Below are 19,655 nucleotides of genomic sequence, written 5' to 3'. Positions count from 1 at the left end.
CATGTCATAAGTGATCTTTTCCGTCTTCTGTGAAAGAGTTTTCTGGTGCACTTGTGAAGTGAGACCCTGTTGACTTTTGCTGTCCGCCACCGTTAGCGTTCAGTGCATTGGGTCAAAGCCCATATGGCCGTGGGAGAAAACCATGAAAATGTGAAAGGAGGAAATACATCTTATCTCGGGTTTCTTAGCTTATAATGCAGTAGTGCTCTGTTGTTTTTCCGTTTTAATGCGTTGAGTTATTTTCGAAATATAACGCTAAATACGTGGAAGCTATTGCAGACGAGGCTAGAGGGCGTCTTGCGCGTGGACGCCCTAAACTGCAAAACTTGAAAAAATGGACGACCTCCAGCACTCAGAACCAGACGCCCTATTTCCTCAGCAGGACGCCCTAAATGTATTATTCATGCCTGTATAATGCCCAAGTCATAGTGTCATCTCACAGATTTACATTATATTGTGTTTTGCTGAATATGATCCAAACCTATCGCAACCGTATTTTGGCCATCGTGGTCGGCATATTTGTTTACCGCTGTAATCTCGCGGTAAGTGCGCTGATATTGATGGGATGTCTGACGCCAATGACAGGAGGAAACCGCAGATAAAGTTCCTAACTATAAACAATCGTTCACAAAACTAAAACTCGGAGGAATAGATGTTTACAGCTTTGTTTTTTACAAAGCAAGTTGTCAGTTGTCAGTCGTTGACATGGTGTGTCGGGAGGGGGTGGGGTTATGGGTTGGGGGCGGGGTTTTGGACGCCCTGTTTCACAGTCCGAGCTAAAAGCCTGATTGCTCATGTGAGATACCAGAAGAATGTCCTGTTGTAAACAAGCTCTTCGGATAGAAAAGATGCTTGGTGGCTTCAACACTGTTCTTCTTCACACAAGATGTAGAGCTTTGTGAAAAGAAAAAAAAAGGGTGGAGCAAGTTCAGAGAACAAGGGACGAGTGGCAAACACCTTTCCACTTTTCAAAAAAAATTAAATATAAACAAGCCTGGAAAAGCGGTCCCTCTGTCTATGTCTCAGACTGTAATAGACGTCTAATAACATAGTATTAACTGATAAACAATGCAGTTGGGGGTGTTTAGTTGCAAGCCTAAAACACAAAACTCTTTTTTTTTTTTTGTTATTCGTGGCATCATTTCTTTAACCTGTGAGCCTTCACCCACTGCCAAGCACGCGTCATCGCTTTAGAAACAATGTTGTTGAATTGAAACGTGGCTGATGTCATGAGCATAAACCCTGCTCTTTTTCCTTCGCTCAAAGCTGTGCTGATATTTAACGCAACTTCCTCCACTTCAGCCATGCCTTTTAACAGAATCTGTGCCTTTGGTGACATCATCACCTTGTGCCGGCTTATGACCCTGTACTGACAGTCTAGCATACATCATGTTATCTTTGGTGGGCTCTGGAAACTAAATGCTACTGTTATATATACAGCGTGAAACCAGTATTGTGTCTTTCTTATTATGCCTTGGTTAAATACATGTCACAGACTCTTTAATGTACATAAAAGTAAGGTTTTTCTCAGGTAAAGAACCTTAATTCCTACCCATGACCTTGAGCTGACCTTGTACTAAAAGTCCCAGCGATTCCAAACTGGATTGATCTGCAGTCGGAGACATGGTTTGTCAGTGAGTTTCAAGACGAGAGCATCGATCATCTGCAATAGCATTAGACTGTGTCTGAAAGTAATGGAAGCTGTTCCCGTAACTCACAATACATGAGTCATATCTGACTGCAGCATTAACTAGAAGCCATGCAGCAACAGTCCAAGGAGCAGGATGTTGACTCCTCCTCCACCATTTGAAATCAACATTTCATCCCTCGAATTATTATCTGATGAAAAGAAACCAGTGTGAATGGATAACCTTCGCCAGCTCCTTCTTTCTTTTCTTTTTTTTTTTTTTTCTTCCTTTAATTATAGCCTTCACAGCATACACTTGAAGTCATGTGGAGCCTTGCCTTTTGTGCTCGGAAGCAATTTCACAGCTTTAGTGAAACATTCGAAATAAACATATCAGGTGACGCCACAACAAATATCCTGTCCTTTGAGCATTCACACCACCCGCACTTGTTTTTCTAGGCAGCGCATAATAAATGTGAATCGCAAATAGAAATGTATGCTCAATGCTTGTTTCAGATAGGTAAAGTGGAACTCCTTTTAAAAACTGAGGCAATTCTCAGTCATTTTATCGGGTTATATTGTGCCAAAATGGCAAACAATTGATTGTTGAAATACAAATGTAGCAGGTAAATAGACCGATTGTCATTCATGAAAAAATAGGAAGAGCCACGTACTGTAGCTGTAGCTTTTTTTGTCTCTATTCTATTGGAATTCTGGGTGGCTGCGTTTTAGACCAGGGGTTCTTCACCTTTTTGATGTCGGGGCCCACCTCTCCTGGAACAAGGAGTCATAGAACTGATTCACAACTCTTGATTTCATTTGTCATCAACAACCATATTTAATGTACCACCACATAAACAAACCAAAACCTTGTGAAATGACATGAGACCATGTGATCATCGCAAGATTTTTACTTGACAAAGAAAAGTCCAACCTGCAGCAGAAGCAGGTGCAAGTCATATTCATCAAATTGACAAAAGAGAAAAAGAAGAAAAAAAAATACACTTGATGCAAACTGTTGAGAAAATTGGAAAAACTGAATAAAATTCTTAAAAATACATGTCTATGTCTAAATATCATAAAATAAAAATAATATATTTTATTTTAACTCCAACAAAGATATAAGTGAAGTGTAAATAAAAGTATTGCCATAAAACTGCTTCAACAGGTGCTTTCATAAACAGTTCTTTAGCATTTTTTCTTTTCAAGAACTTCTCCATAGTTGTTTACTATCACAGATTTGCACCTGTCAAGGGAATTCAGAGACACACCATATGTGGCTAATGTGATAAAACTGAGCGTCTCACGGCCCAAAGGTGCAGAACCAAAAAACCTTTAGTGGCCCTCTAGGAGGCAAACATGGGCTGTGGTTAAGAATGACTGTTTTAGACAATGCTGATGAACACTAATGTTTCCAGAATTGTATGTCTTTCAAATAACAAATAAAAATGGGCATGTGAGTGCATTTTAATTGTTACATTTTCAGATAGAATTTGGTCATCAGAGGGTGGAGAAAACATCATTGCAGGGGGTTCAAACTCTTCCAATATCTGGTCAGTAAAACTTGGGAATGATGCGAATAATCTCGGTTGAGAATATAAAAAGGGTGTCAAAATATGATTTGTTATTACTCAGTGACTGGTCAGCTCACTCCGAGTAAGAAGTTTCTGACCAGGCTCCACCTGAGGCACAGTCTGTGACGCTCCAATGCTGAGCTGTTGTGAGTCGCTGTGGGAGAAACTGATGCGTACAAATACAAATACAGTTCAGACCTTGGACGAGGGTGTGTGGGCGTGTAAAGAGTTGTGTGAAATCCAGAATAAAGTGGCCATGCTGCAATTTAAATTTAATCTCTCCACTTCATTTTTAAGCAGAACTAAATGATGCACTTGTTTGATATCGGTTTTAGAAACAGCAGCATGAAATCCACTGCTGAGGCTGGGACATTTACTCGACCCTCTCCTCTTCTCTTTGTGGCAAGCCTGCGTGCAAACCTGTTTATTACTATGTTGTGTACTAATGCACAATCCCTACTTGTCGGTGCTTTAGTTTGACAGAAAGAAATACAGGTTAGTCAATTATCGCATGTGTTTTTGAGAACATTTACAAATATGTGTGTCCTATTAGGGTCTAATAACACTTAACACCCAAGTCATGATGGTGAGTTTGAATATTTGGTTGGAAGGGCGCCTTGAAATAGTGCCACTAATTGCATTTTGATTCATAGAGGGCCTTGGGTTACTGTGTAATTACTTGTAATAGGGTGCCTGTGATATTAATCTTGGGTGATTGTACGCACATGCAGCTGCATTACTGTGAAACTTCCAGTGATTTAGAGTGCTCTATCTACTAAGTCACATATTTTAACACTTTAACACAAATAAACAAGTGACATTTTTGTATGTGGTGAAAAAAATTGACACGTCCTTGAATATTATCATGAAAATTGGCGTGTTTCTGAAGGTGTTGCTGCTTTATACTGACAGAAAAACAGAAAGAAATTATATGTTTTGTTTATCATTTACATCAAAAACTGACAAAACAAAGTTCTTGACTTTTGATTGTTGCATCAATATTCCGCAAAAGCAACATTTCTCTTCATCCATATTCCAGTTGTTCCTACTGAACTTGTAGTTTATATATTTGGGGCAGATTTGCCTCTGAGGTTTGTCCGGTTGCTCCATATTTGACTGCTCTCTCTGGAAAAAAAGAAAAAAAAAACAGTCCCCGTGTTTCTGCCTGGCAGCACTAAGCTACTATCTCTGGCCAACGTTAAATTTCTGACGGTCATTTTGCTGGAATATCAGGGAGGATGATCCCAAAGAGGGCAAGGCACTGTGCATCGGACCGGGTCAACCGCCAAACGCCTGTGCTGGCCCAGATCTGGCGTGTCTGCACATGAAGGATTACAGCATTTTTGAGTCCGATTCCTGCACGGATTCTTATCTTGGTTTCAACAGTGCTGGATCTCATCTTCTCATCTAGTAGTTGAATAGAGATCACTTGTTCACTTAGGTTGATTTCACACAGATTTTGTTGTTAAACCAAATGACTTCATGCCTGATACACTTTATTTCCCCCTCTTAGACTACCTCCTTTTATTTAATGCTATCATTTAACATATGGAGTTTAACTATTATTTTGTGTATTAGCTTCCCACACCTGATTTACTGTGGTGGTTTTACAGCCATATTTAGTGAGCGACTGGAGTGTTAAAGATCATTAGCTGGTGCGTTCTGAGGCATGTCATGTTCGTAGGTGTTGACAGACTTTTGTTCTTTCCCTCCTATTCTGTGATACAAAGGTGATGAAATCTTGTGGAAAGACTTTGACATAGTACTTGTGATCATTTCTTCTCATAAATAGCTTCTAAACAGGTTAGTTCAACTCTGACCGAAGTCACTTTTGTAACCTCTGGTTTGACTTTGCTGTTGTGGCGACTGTGCTGGAAACGTGATGATGATGGTCCGACAGGGAACAACTAATGCACTGCTATCTATTAAATATGAGGCTGTGGTTTGCAGTCAGGAGCAGCAAGACTCACTCCACTATGCGTTTCTATGGTAGAATTATTCAGAGAATTTTCTCTAAGAATCATCATTATGCTCATATTTGCATCAGTTAATCTTATAAATGTAATTCATACAGCTACTAGTTAGTGTACATTGTCTGACGTCGCCCGATGGGTATACAGTCCCTCCAGGATTTTGCAGACTTTTGTATTAATTGTTGCGACAGATTTTTTTTTTTTTACGTTTCAGGAGCAACGTGACAGTCTTTGCAAATGACCTTGTAAAAAAACAATTGTCAGTAATGAGTACACACACAAAATAAATAAATACATGAATGTGCATGCTAAACACATGGAAAATAAACACATCTTGTTTTTTTATGATGTTACGTGAGTAGTTTCTGGGGTGAAACTGTGTGCTTGTTGTTTTGTTACAGAGCTCCTCACAAGGGCGGAGACTGACGGATGTTTGGCTGGGCAGAGTCTGAGAGGTAAAGAGTGTTGTTCGTTAAAGCAGCAAGTTAAAACAGTAACTGGTGATATGTTACAAAGTGTCGGGGTGTACAGTGTTAGGAATAGTGCGGCGAGAGGTGGATCTTGTGTCATCCATGTTTGTTTATGTAAGCCTCATCTAGTGTTTGGGTGACAGCTTGTCAGTTCCCCTTTTTTTGTTTCGTCCATTATACATTTAAATCACAAGAATTAAGAACTTTTAGAATAGATTCAGAATCCAGTCCAAATAGTGACCCTTGGGGTCAATATTTGTGGGCAAATATGAGTGTTCAGTGTCGCACATGACGTCATCTCAACAAGTCAATGGACCCCTGTTTTAATCCGTAGTTATTTCAGTCATAACCCAAAGTTGTGGCTTTTCTTTTTGAGCGCTACATGCCTGTTATTTGATGCTTTTTGTTTAACTGATCCTCCAGCTCTTATTTCGATCACTAATCCCGTCAAAAAGTGCCAAAATTATTTCAGCGTCTCATTCTTCCGTTGCAGATTCATTTCCAAATGGCTGTGACTAAATTAGCCTCACTGATTAAATCTTGTACGTTTTAGTCAGTGCCACAGTGGGAGAGAAAACACACACGCGAGCTCCAGCGCTCACTAATGAATTATGGTGTCATATGTCTCGTGGCTATGTTGATTATAAAAGACTTAAGTGCTGCCGTGTTATTGTGGCAGCGTGGACTGGCTGCTGCTAATGTTCCGCTGAATGGAAGGCGAATCTCCAGAAGTGATGACTCCGAAAAAAAAACCCCACCGGAGTGCTTCATATACTGCCAAGTTAAATATTTAGAACTTTTATTTGTACCAATGAGTCTGGTGAGCAGCGCTGCCCTTCTGTTTCCACTCCAATGGAATATTTATGGCCTTTATTTGCTTAAAAATGAAGTGAGCGTCCTGAGTTCAACCCTGCCGGAATAGAAAAAGTCCGGAGGAGGATTCGAAAGATGCCCGCACTCCTGTCAGGATGTTATTTTGCCTAAGGTCTGGGCCAGTTATAGTCCAAAGACACTTATCCCTGACAGTTCAATGTGTCGCCATGAGGTCAGGAAATTATTAGGTTGAGGGTTGGGCATACAGAAATGGCATTTTAGAGCTGGTTTTCTACAATTATGAGTCGTGAATCCGAACCGGTATGGCCCTTTGTGAGGCTTCACATTTATGCTCAATGTTACGTACAGACCCAGAGACGATATTTTTGCGCGTTTCCACATAGCTTACGGACATGGACCAAATGCAGCATGTGCCACCAGAAACCATGGGGGGCAGTGTTGTTGTTACTACCTGATACATATCTGTAATGAAACACGAAGAAGACATAACAATAGCGGAAATTCTCCTTCCTCCAGTTGCGATATGTAACGGCCTCACTGAGCACCGCCTCCTACAGTGCAAGTGGTACATTTTCAATACTTTGTCCATAGTCACCATCTTTGTTTTGGAATTTGTCCTTGTCATAAACTTTTGACTCTGGGCTGCTCCCGCTGGTGGATATATTGGTGAGCAGTAATGCCAACATAAAGAATGAATGGAAGCATGTGATCATTAACATCATTGAAACAAACGGATACAATTTTGCACATAAAAGGGGCATAAGTTGGGATGACTGATGTGGCAAAACATCACCCTGGATGGTTGCCAGAGCATCGCAGGGCAAGCAATGCAAGAGACTTTTCCTGAGCTCAGGTAGGATGCAAAAACTCCACATCAGAACGGCCTTTTGTTTTACCATTCCTACAACAGGGCATCAGTCTGTGTAGCTGAAGAGTCAACCACTGCACCCACTTGCCACAACAGGATTAACTGCTTGTCCAGGTCACGCAGCACAAGAGTCAGTCCAGGCTGTCGTTGCACAAAAACCTAGGAGACACTTGGAAAAAGACACTTACCTTACCTAATACATGAATCTAACTGGTCATGGTGAGGTCTTAACACGAGCATTTGGCGAAACCCAGGCGTTAATTCATTGGTCTTTGGAAAGGAGTGGATGGATGATGCATGGATGACTGGTTGATCCAAGGGTGAGACAAGTTAATGGAAGTGATATCTGAGTGCATGCCTGTAAGTATAGATTGTCAGCGACGCCTCCAGTCTCTTTAGTCTCATACCAATGAGTGGAACGAATCAATGCACCTCCAGCTCTCCTATTGTGGAGAGTCTGCATGCAGAAAGCAGGTCATGGTATAAATAGACCGTAATACCCTCCTCTGTAGTTCAGCCCTCTTCAAATTAGCACTGTGGCTCCACACGCATTGAATTAGTGTAGGCTTCCACTTTACTACTCAGTCACAGAGGCTCCCAGACACGGACATGTTGATAGCCGAGTGGGAGTTGGTTTTCAAGTCCAAGTCGTCCGTCCGCTTAGTGACAAAACTCAAACTGCAAATACCTTTCATTAAATGTTCATAATTCATATTTTTGCCTGTCACATTTTTCTGTTGGACTACGTCCAACTAGGTTAAAAGTGACGGGGCTTTTTGCTGCAGACAGCTTTCCTTGAACAAGAAAATGCCACCAAATCTGCTTGGAACTGAACATAAAAGTAGTCTGTCTGTGAGACAAGGAGGTGAAAGAGGAGGCTTTGGCACTTGATGAATTGATGACAATAAGACTCCTAGCTTTTGATCGTTGGAAGTAAATTTCCCTCCAATCTGCAGCCGTTCTCCCCCGGTCTGTTCCCTCTGGTATCCAGGTGGGATGCGCAGATTTCACTTCCGCCAGCAACAGATGTGTTCCTGTCATTTTGTAATGATGTTTCTTTCCAGATTTTTCATTTAAAAGCATGCCTAAAATCACCAATATCCTAGCTTCCTAGTTTGTTTCCTTCATGCATAGTTCATTTCCTAGTATCCTCGCTCACTTCATAACTACCAGCGAGCCACGGATGTTTTCCTGTCATTTTACTATGATGTCTCCTTCAAGATTTTCCCATTAAAACATGCATAAAACCACCAGATGCCAGTTTATATTCTAGCCACCCAATTTGTTTCCTCGTGTCCTAGCTTTTTCCTTGTTTCCTAGTTTGCTTCCTAGCATCCTGGTTCATTAGCTTCCTAATTTGTTTGCCTCCTATTTCGTTTCCTAGCTTCATAGTTAGCTGCACGCTAGCTTTTAACCATGAGATGTCAATCTCCAGACTTCAGTTCCGCAACAGATGTGTTCCTGTCATTTTGTTATGATGTTTCGTGTTGGATTTGTCTGATAAAAACATGCCTACGTCCACTAGCTTCCCACTCAACCCATCCTCATTCCCATAGCATGATATATTGACGGTGTGACAGTGGACTTTTGCGTCCTTATATTGTCCATTCCATTCCTTGTTGATGCATATGCGTAGCCGTTTTAATGGATTTATGAATGTAATGCTTCACGCATTGAGTGTAGGGGGACCACGAGGCGCAGGGAGAGGAAAAACAGAACAGATTCCAGCATGTAAATCCTTGAATAACTCTAGTTTCCTCCCCCTGTTGGAAGGGGCTGTACGGCCGGTAGCCTACGGCTAAGACCCGGTTTAGCTCTCTTAAAACCAAAACACATTAGCAGAGCAGGAGCCTACTGACCCATTACTGTGTCAGAAAAGAGGCATCCATGTCTTGGAGCTGGACACAGTAAAGGCGTGGACTAGTTGTCACCATGATCACACGAAACTGTGCGAGAACATATTGAAGTATTGTTGCCTCATTAGAGGGATCTTGGAGATTAGTACCAGAGGGAAATGGTGGCTGTTCTTGTTCCTCACAGCCAGAGGCTGCAGTCATGCTATGAAATCTAAGCATTTCTAAACCTAAACCATCTACTGTTAACAGTGGCTTGGCTCTTTTTCTTCTCAGTGGTTCGCTCTTTCTACAAGAATGCTTATTTTTGGAAGCTGTTGAGGTTCTTCCACAGTCTCACCATAGTCTTCTGTGAGGGATTTTAAAGAATGCAGGACAATCGCTGATCACTAAGAAAAACAGAGCTCACGCTAACATTCCACTTCAAAGCCTTATTGACACTCATAAGTTTCCTTTTGTCTAAAGGCAGGAAACCAAGAAACAAGGAAAGATGTAGGAAACAAGGAAACCTAGTAGGAAGCTAGGAAACAAGGAAACGATGTAGGAAGCAAGAATACGAAGTTGGAAGCTGGGAAACAAAGTAGGACGCTAGGGAACACGGAAACGAAACAGGAAGCTAAGAAACAAGGAAACAAATGAAGAAACAAGGAAAGAAATGAACTGGGATGCAAAGACACCAACAAGGAAACAAATTTGGTAGCAGGAAACAAAGTAGGAAACAAGAAAACGAAGTTGGAAGCTGGGAAACTAAGTAGGAAGCTAGGAAACAAATGAAGAAACAAGGAAAGAAATGAAATTGGATGCAAGGACACAAACAAGGAAACAAATTTGGTAGCAGGAAACAAGGAAACGAAGTAGGAATCAAAGAAGCAAACTAGGAAGGTAGGAAACAAGAAAATGTGCCAGGAAGCTGGGGAACCAGATAGGAAACTTGGAAAAAAGGTAGGAAATGAGCAAATGAAGTAGAAAGCTAGGAAACCAAATCGGAAACGAGGAAACAAACTAGGAAACGAATGAGAAAACAAACAAGGAAGCTAGGAAACTATCAAGGAAGCTGGGAAACAAGGTATGAACTTGGGAATGAGGAAATGAATGAGGAAGCTAAGATACCACATATGCCTTGCTGAAGGAAGTGTTGGAGCCCTTGTACAGGCGTGAATGTACAGAATGCACAACACTGTAAGAAAATACCAACGGTGCACCTTTGTGTTGCAGACAAATGCTTTTGTCCCCTGAAATGGTTTTTGGGGCGAGCAGACTGAGTACAGTGGCTGCAGCAGGGGTTTGGCTCCCCAGGTAGTTGGGAAATATATGCAGCTGGATTTGCCCGAGCTGCCTTCGTACAGAGCGAGCTGGCGGATGCAAACATTTCTGCCTGCAGTTCACAGCGCTGCTGAGCCCGTGAGGTGTGTGTGTGTGAGTGTGTGTTTGGATTTAGCCCAACTAATCAGATCAACTTGGCATGAAAGACAAATAAGCTGCAAGTGTTTGTGAGCTCCAACCACTTTGTTCTCATTTCAACGGGTCAATTGCAACTTTTCTTTTTTAAACCTGTCAAAGCCCCGCCCCATTGTGACCCGTCAAGCTTTATATAGCTGCCACGCCGCAGTAATCACATGCGCCCTCTTTGAGATCAGACCTCATTTGTGCAGCGTCCCATCGTGGAGGTATGAGAGGAGAAGCTGGAAATGCACTTGGAAACTGCTCAGCACACCAGTCTCACAAGTGTTAGCAGCCAAGTGGAGAGCTTTTATTCAGCGTTTCAAGTGTTTGCTGATGACGACATGGAGTGCAAATGTCCAGGTGCGCTTTTGGTGACTCACACTACAGAGTGGCAGCGTGACTGTGCTCTGCACAGCTATATTAGGCTCCACTCCGAGTTGTATGATGTTAAATGAAAGAGGAGGTGCACTGTTGTATTTCGAGGGGTTTACCTCCGCTTATCCCAGAGCACTGGCAATACGAGGGTATGTCCTGGGGCTTCCTTGCTTCCTGGACCGTTCCCCTTGTTCCTAGTTTGTTTCCTTGCTTATTTCTAATCCTCTTCATTAGTTCCCTTGTTCCCGAGCTTCCTAGTTAGTTCCCCAACTTCCAAGTTCATTTCCTTGTTTCCTAGTTTGTTTCCTTGTTCTTTACTAGTTTGCTTCCTAGCCCCAATTTGTTTCCCTGTTTCCTAGCATCCGAATGTGTTTCTTAACCTCCTAGTTCATTTTCTTGCTTGTTTCTTCATTTCCTATTTCGTCTCCTGAAATCCCACTTAATTTCCTTGTGTCTTAGCTTCCATGTTAGTTTTCTTGTTTCCCAGATTCCTAGTTTGTTTCGTAGTGTCATAGTTCATTTCCTCATTTTCTCGCTTCCTATTTCCCGGTGTCCTAGTTTGTTTCCTTGCTCCTTTCCTCTTTCCCTAGCTTCCTAGTATGTTTTCCCTAGTTTCCTGGTTTCCTAGCTTCCAAGTTCATTTCCTTGTTTCTAGTTTATTTCCTTGTCTGCTTACAAGTTTGTTTCAAGATTCCTACTTCATTTTTTTTGGTTTACTAACTTCCAAGCTCATTTCCTCGTGGCACTGTTGCAAAATACTGTGAAAGATAAAAGAAAGAGAGAAAGAAAACCTGTTTTTTTTTATTTTGAGTCTGTGTCATATTGTTAAATGTTTTCTCCGTCATGTTTTTTAAGGGGGCGGAGCTAACAAGCAGCTGAGGACCTGTCTAGCTTTATTTAAAACACAGAACAAAACATTGGTGATCCCCTTGCTTGGAACGTCACACAGGAGGGGAAACTTTTTTGAGACATGTGTTTTAAGGCTGCTTTTGTCGTCGACATAGGATTCAAAATACACCCCCTCACCCACCTCTGGGGTTAGGTGGTCTCGTCTTGTGTTCAGTCCATCACCAATGAAGCAAAGCATTTCCATGTTATATCATAGCCTCTTTTGTTGCTGACATTTTGTGTTTACTCTGAAAAGCCTGTTAGCCACAAACTGCCTGATTGTGCTGCACCACCTTGGCAAGCTCACAAACGTCCTCGCTGCTCACTCTTTTGGAGCGGAGAATAAACTGATCAAGAGGCACATGACGAATGTGCCGTCGAGCAGGCACTTCCTAGCAGCAGATAGGCAGAAGTACAGACTCCATGACAAATTGAAAGACTTTTAGGCCCGAGGGAGAATTGGGTCGGGTGACTCTTGCTCAAATTCAAGCAAAACATCATTATCATCATTCTACAACTGCGCCCAGGGACAGACGGCGTGACAGCAGTCTCAGGCACAAACCAGGAGCCGATACATGAACACACATTCACAGCGACACATCTTCTGGTTGCGCAGATTTGGTCTCAGATTTAAAGCATGTTTCTTTTTTACCTGCACAAAACAGCATCCTGCAATTGCAAATTTTGTACCGGACTTATGTCAAATGCTGGCTCTTCAAGTGTGACATAATAAGGTCGTGTGTGATTGACGTTTTCTATCGGTCCGGTGAATCGACACCCGCATGGCCACATCACAAGACTAGAAAGTGTGAATTGAATTTCAGAATTTCAGACATGAGACGCACATGCATGGCAGCCGAAATTCTGCTCAGCAGTAACATAGCCCACACTCATTTTCAGATTTCTTCTTTTTTTTCTCTTTTTTTCTATTTTCTGGCCTACAAATATCTTTCGCCATTTTAATACCTCTGCCCTCTGACTGTATATCATGTGGCGGAAAAGGCAGCTACTGGAATAAACTAGGAAACAAGGAAACCAGCTTGGAGACGAATTGTGACAAGGGAACAAACTAGGAAGCCATGAAACGAACTAGGAAACAAGGAAGGAAACTAGGTAATGAAGCAGGATATAAGGAAACACACTGGGACGTTCGGAAACAAGGAAATGTAGTATGAATTCACAAGGCTAACTAGGAAGCTAGGAAATGAACATGGAAATGAGGAACCAAACTTGGAAGCTCGGAAACAAACTTGGAAATGAGAAAGCAAACTAGAAAATAAGGAAATGAACTTGGAAGCTGAGATACAAAGAAACAAACTAGGAAATGAGGAGATGAACTAGGAAACAAGGAAACGAACTAGAAGGCTAGGACACAAGTAAAGCTAACTAGGAAGTTAGGTATCAAAGGAGGAATCAAGGAAATGGACCAATGGAAATAAGGAAACAAGGTAGAAATCGATAAACAAACTAGGAAGCTGGGAAACGAACTAGGAAATGAGATAACAAATTAGGAAACAAACTAGGAGGCTAGGAAACTGATATTGAAACAAACTAAGAAGACACTTTTGTGGGCTTTTGATCAACTCATTTGACAGTCACCGCAAACATATATGATGTGGCTAAAAGTGCAGATACTGAAATAAACCTACAGTAAGTGCCCTCTCTATTATTGTTACTACCTGTTTTACTTTAAACAACATGGGTCTTGCAGGCTGTTGGTTATTTTTAGATTAATATTTTTATATTTAATGGCCATGCAATTTTTAGTGAATGCATAACCAATAACTGGGAAAGAGAATTCACAGCTGAAGTGTCCTCCACCTCTGGAAGCTAGAACAATAACACAGAAATAGCACAGAAATCCTTCTCTGCATGTGGAAGTGCAGCAACAGGAGCTGTCGTGTTATTAACTGAATTAGCTGACAAGAATTCATCGTATTAAAATTTAGAGTTTAACTGAAGAAACCCAGCAGAGTGCACCGGGTCGTCCACTAGCAAACGCCAATTTATTAATATTTATAAGCTCCATTTTCTCATTCATAATCACACCTCTGTGGTTAAATGACTATTCTATTATTTACACGGACTGCTTGTTTTTTGCAGCAAGACGCTGTCATTTGTAAGCGGACCTTTTATTTATAACCTGAACGTTAATATTTATGAGCAGACCTCTGCGTCTTATCATTACAACCTCTCCTTATTCATTACCACCATCTTCACCTGGGTGTGTGACCATACTATGGCTTTATTACTGTGCTAATACACCGTCAGACGTAAAAAAAATGGTAATACAGAGAAGTAAACTAGACCTTCTTTAGACTTCGTATGGACCACGTTTATTGTCTTCAACAGAATTGACACTTACCGCGATACGCATCTGACACTTACCTCTATATAGTCTTCGTCTATAGCCTCCATTTTGCCTACACACTAAAGTCATCAGTGGGTGTGTTGTTCCTGCCTCTAAAGTGAACACACCGCCAAATGCATGCATGAGGACTCTGAAAATCGAACAAAGCTGCAGTAGTATTTTTTTCTCTCCTCTGTTTCCCGAGACTTCAGTCTGTTTCCCGACGCTGACCCAGATTCTCTGTAGACAAAATACACTCAACGGCGAGCAATTTAATTTCCTAAGGGGCCACAGCAGCCACTGAAACTGTTGTGGGGGACCGTCAAGCCAAAACGACAGAAAGACAGCAGGAAAAGAGTCTTAAATAGAGCTCACATTTTGTAACTGAAACAAAATGTAATCACACCATGACGTTACAGACTATTCAAGTATAAGTTTATGTACTGTTAATTTAAAGATTCTCAATACAAATCAAAAATATTTTTTAGCACCGAAGTACGGGGCAGACATTTAAATATGATACATAGGCCCTTTATTAGTTAGTATTTTTTTTATTTTGAGAGACAAGAAACTGTCTACAACAATATAGTTCTTCCTGTCTATGTGGATCACAACCTCCAGTCCTCATCTCTTCCTGTCCTCCCTTCGTGGCTTTCTTCTGGGCACCTCAAGTAGCTTGTGTTCCAACTATGTAAATCTTAATCCTTTTCCTACACTTTTAAATGTAGAACAATATTCCATAACAGGCTAGAGTATTGGCAAGAACTTCACAATATGATATGCATCACGATACTTGGGCCACAACACGATATTATTGAAGAAACTACTTTGGGTTTTTAATATACTGGGTTAGTTAGAAAATAAGAAACTCAGATTTCATAGTAATATAGTGAAAACAACTTTTATTTTTTTAATACTGAGTGAAATGAAGTGTTACATGAATAAGCATAACTTGAATGTTTATCACATTAACAATATTTTCAGGAGTCAGGCTTTATTTGCCAAGTATGTTTAACATACGGGGAATTTGTTTACGGCCGACAGTGACTCTATAGAGATTTTCAATAGGAAAAAAGAAGAGAAGAATATATATTTACAGGGAAAAATAGAAAAAGAATATATATTTACAAAGAAACAGACACAATAATAATAATGAGTAAAAATAAATAAAAAATAAACAAACAACGCTGTGCAGACTGGAAGTGCAAAAAGCAGAAAAAACTGAGGTGTGTTGTTCAAGATGATGATGGCTGAGGGGAAGAAACTGTTTCTATGTCTGTTTGTCCTGGTGCACAAGGCTCTGTAGGGGAGAGGGAGAAGAGTCGGAATCCCGGGTGAGAAGGATCCTGGATGATGCTCTCTGCCCACTTCCTGGTCCTGGTCAAGTACAGTTCCTGGATTGAGGGCAGGGGGGCTCCGAGAAAATATTGTTTTTGTCATGGAAGTTATGAGTAGTGAATATTAAAATGATATTATTTCAATAAAAAAATCTGTATAAAAAATACATTGACTATACAAACTTTTTTATTTCTTCACACTTCTATTACAGTGTGTTATTGGCCTCTCAGTCTTAATGCTGCTGCTGGAACGGCTCCGCTTCGGGAGGTTTTGCTTCTGGGACGAAAGTTCCTTTCAGCTGTCAGTAATGATGAGCAGTGAATGCTTCCTTGATGATCGGCTCCATGTCAGATCGCTCCAGATTCCAGACGCAGGGAGTGAGTGCAGCGGCGATCTAAGCGGATATCAACCTTCCGGTGCGAAGCCTTGGAGAAAAGTGGAGCTTGGAGTGTTTCCCTGAGTCAGCTACAGATCCTAGTTCTGCCTGCACCAGGCCATACATCATCATCGCAAACAACCTGTCAGCCACTTCACCCAGCATCCCGATCTGTGCTTGTTGTCATGGCTGCTCCTGCACTGCCTGCATGCAAATGGTTCCACAAGTGGAAACTGCATCAGTCACAGCAGGACTGGCAGACGTGTCCACAGGTATCTGCTATAATAAAGCAGCCAAAGCTCTTATTGCCGCTCCTTCACTGCGTGGAGAGTCTTGTGTTGCCATGACGCTGTCGCAGTTTTGTCACGCTTGTACTGCAGTTGATTAGTAGATTAGTCATTATTTGGTCCATTTAGGAGAATATAAATAGCATTTCTGCCACGATACTAAAGTACTGGAGGGAAATATTGCTGATATTGTACGGTCAAATTGTTGTATTTCCCTAGTGAGACTGAGATTACCATGAAGATAATGTCATTGTCAAAAACATTGTTGACTGTAATAACTTGTCATGTACTTGTACTGTTAGATGTGGGCACCTACTGTCTTCTCACTTCTGGCCTGCTGTCTTTAAATGAAGTTGCATTGCATGTGTTGTGTGTATTCATGTTTTCTTTTTTGCTCTAAAATATATAAATGGTTTTTTTTTACGTTCTCTTCTGTCCTGCCAGACATGGGGAGGTGTGTGTCCTACCAGTGTGTCCTCTTCTCCTTGCTCATCGACTGACCACATGGTGAGTCCTCATTCTTCTGCTCGTGCAGTACACAACTAAAGCAGCTGTTACGGCTTTCCTAATGTGTTTTTGATTTTCTGGTCAAAGCCGCTTTCACCTGATTCCCATTCAAGTGCGAGCATGATCAATGACTAACTTGCTGGAAACTGTCTGCGAAACAGAGCAGACAAGGAATGGTGTGGTTCAAGTCGGAAGTGCGTTGTTGTCACCACCACACTGTTGACTGTCGCCGTGGCAGTGTAGTTGTAGCACCTGACTGACAGAGTACCAACTTGCCTGGATGTTTATTTTGGTTTCCGAGGCTAACGGCTATATATAGACGGGGAAGAGAGCGGAGCACCGGAGCGGTTTCACGCAGGAAGCGAGAACACAACCCGCCATCAGGTCATCTTCCCTGATTCGCTCTCAGCATTGACTTTCTCTCTATTCTGTGCACATCAGAAGAAAGAAGAGATTGCGTTGGTTAATGAGCGTTTGTTGGCATGAGAATGGGAAATGGATTTTAAATGGCACAGCTGTCTGAATTCACCCCGGTTCTGCTGCTTTAGAAGTCTTCAGATTCTTTGAAATTTCTCACATGTGAGTCTAATGAAGGGAACTCAACTGAAAAGCTTCATCTACACGCTCACATTGACGTTAAAAAAATGCACATTTGTTTATAATATTTACTTAGAATCAATAGCTTACTTCGAATCAGGGATATTTTTCGATTCTGAAAATTCAAAGGATTTTACTACCTTCTTCAGGATTCCTCTGTTGAGTACCCGGATCACGGGAGGTTAAGTAGTTCAACCAGGGTTCCAACTCTTTAATTGGATCAGCATCCACGCCTTGAACTTCCAAGAAAAAAAAAAATACTGAAAAACTAAGACGGAAATGAGACAAACGTGTTCCTGAAATCCCGCTGGAAGATATTATGGCATCATATAGAAATGAGAGGAGATTTTTTTTTGGAGTACTTGGTCTGTTTTCTCAAACTCTGTATGAGGACACAGAGTTAACTCTCTAATCCATGCAGGGGTATTCGAGGTTGGTGCGTCGTCTGGCGAGTGTGACGCTCTTATCAAGGACAGCCATGAACTTAAGACACCACCACAAAGTTTAGGGATTGAGGTCACGTCAGTCCTTCTAGAGAAAGTGCATGCAGATCCGTTCATGAGCCACGGGATGCGTACAGCCGTCGGAAAATGTGGAGTTGGTAAGCAGAGTCAACGAACACACAGCTGCAGTTGTTCGACTTCTCAAGTCAGATCTGTGAAATATTTCCAGTAATTGTTGTGGCCTGGCAACTATGCAGCATCTGAAGGAAGATACAAGATGAGCTAGGTGTGAGGTAAGGTATGTTCACACCAAACGTCATTGTGAATTGAAGTGTAAATATGCCACGAAACCTGTTGAAATATTGCATATTATATCCATTTAATTTGAATATAAATCATCTATGGACTAGATGTTCAACATAAAAAGGCAATTTATTTCAAAGTATATTTTCATGTATGTATTTTGAGGAACAAGAAAAACACAAAAATGGCCTATGAAAAGAAGAAAATTTTAGTCTTAAAACAAGAATATACTATATTTACTGCTGAAATGGTGACTAAAAGAGAAAGAACAAAAAAAAGGCAGAAAAATTAGGACATATCAGTTTTAGTTAAACTGGCCACGAAAATACAGGCATTGGGACTTATATGGCCCCCGGGCCACACTTTGCCCAGGTCTGCTATACTATATACTATATTTCCGCAGTTGTTGAGGGGGTAAAATTTTGCCTTTCCAATCCACCTTGTCAATACAATTAGGACCTTTACCTCCTTTTTTCAACGCGAGAGGACTTGCTTTTAAATTTCATCGACTAGCTTCAAGAAAAAAAAAGTCCTAACATTTCGCTACGTTGTTTGCGATTCCGCTATTGGTTCTCGTGTAGCTGTCAATCATCACTATATCTCCTTCAGCTTCTGAAGCTGCCGATGTTGAGGCTAAAATGGCTTGTAACGTGTCACCCACTCGTATGTGCCCTTTCTGTCAAGTGATAAATTCAGCTGCCTGGATTTGCAGTCAAGTTCACAAGAAACTCTGAGCAGCTTTGTGTTCTTATTTATCCCTGTGAAATAGCTCCCAGATGTGAGGGCATTAGGGGGGAAGACACTCTGCTGAGATAAATGGGTTTACCATGCGAGCTGCTTCCAATATTTTGTGGGGCGACCCACAAGTCATCACTTCCTTGTTTGCTTTCCCTTGCAAATTTTAAAGGTGCGACTGAGTCATGTAGCGCTGTTTGTCGTATATATGTGTGGAGATAAACTGGGGGAAAAAATACAAAGAATTGTGACGTAATAGTCAGCTGTTATATTAAAGGCACCATGGAGGCAGCTTGTCTGGCTTGTCTGAACTTTGGCGTCCCCACTTATGAAGGTCGGCCAGGCTGAGCAGCCAAATATTCCTCCTTGCCTGCGGCAGTGGAGGTGTCACACTGACAGAGTCTCATTAAAGGCAGCATCTCTGTAGACCTCCTTTCAGGAAGAACATACACCTTGGCAACTATGTCGGCACGCAGAATCCATCTCTATACAGTTCGGCGTTAAGGCGCCCCACGATCACAGACAAGGTCGGAGCTCATTTGTTTGGCCGTAACCACCTAAATGTGAGGTGTGTTTGCTAATAAATTATAGCCTTTAATAATAGAGTCTGACAATGTTAAAGTGAATGAAATTCTTCAGGCATTGAAGACTCTCCATGGCACCTTGATCATGATTGTTCAGAAGCAGAGCTCTGTGTGTTCCAAGAACAGCGCAAAGCGAGTGAATGACTCTCTATTGTGAGTCAGTTGGAGCTTAAAATGCACTGATAGAACTGAGGCTGCAGGGACGACAGTTGGGCAGGGCATTGAAACGT

General features: G+C 41.5%; 1 protein-coding gene across 5 annotated transcripts in view; it reads left to right on the top strand.

Annotated features, from left to right (window-relative positions):
• Positions 1-19,655, top strand: part of lrfn2b (leucine rich repeat and fibronectin type III domain containing 2b) — a 90,726-nt gene that overhangs the window by 14,069 nt on the left and 57,002 nt on the right. For 2 of the 5 annotated variants that reach the window (XM_053887563.1, XM_053887560.1), the window contains exons 2-3: positions 5,576-5,629; positions 16,701-16,763. The exons of 1 other annotated variant lie outside the window; for it this stretch is intronic. The gene's annotated coding sequence lies outside the window, so the exon portion shown is untranslated. The remainder of the gene's footprint in view (positions 1-5,575; positions 5,630-16,700; positions 16,764-19,655) is intronic. 2 more of the 5 variants (XM_053887564.1, XM_053887561.1) reach the window with 1 other exon arrangement.

The sequence above is a fragment of the Synchiropus splendidus genome, chromosome 15 (genome assembly GCF_027744825.2).
Source record: "Synchiropus splendidus isolate RoL2022-P1 chromosome 15, RoL_Sspl_1.0, whole genome shotgun sequence".
NCBI lineage: Eukaryota > Metazoa > Chordata > Actinopteri > Syngnathiformes > Callionymidae > Synchiropus > Synchiropus splendidus.
Note: the sequence above shows the minus strand (reverse complement) of the source record. Positions and strands in the feature narration are given on the sequence as shown.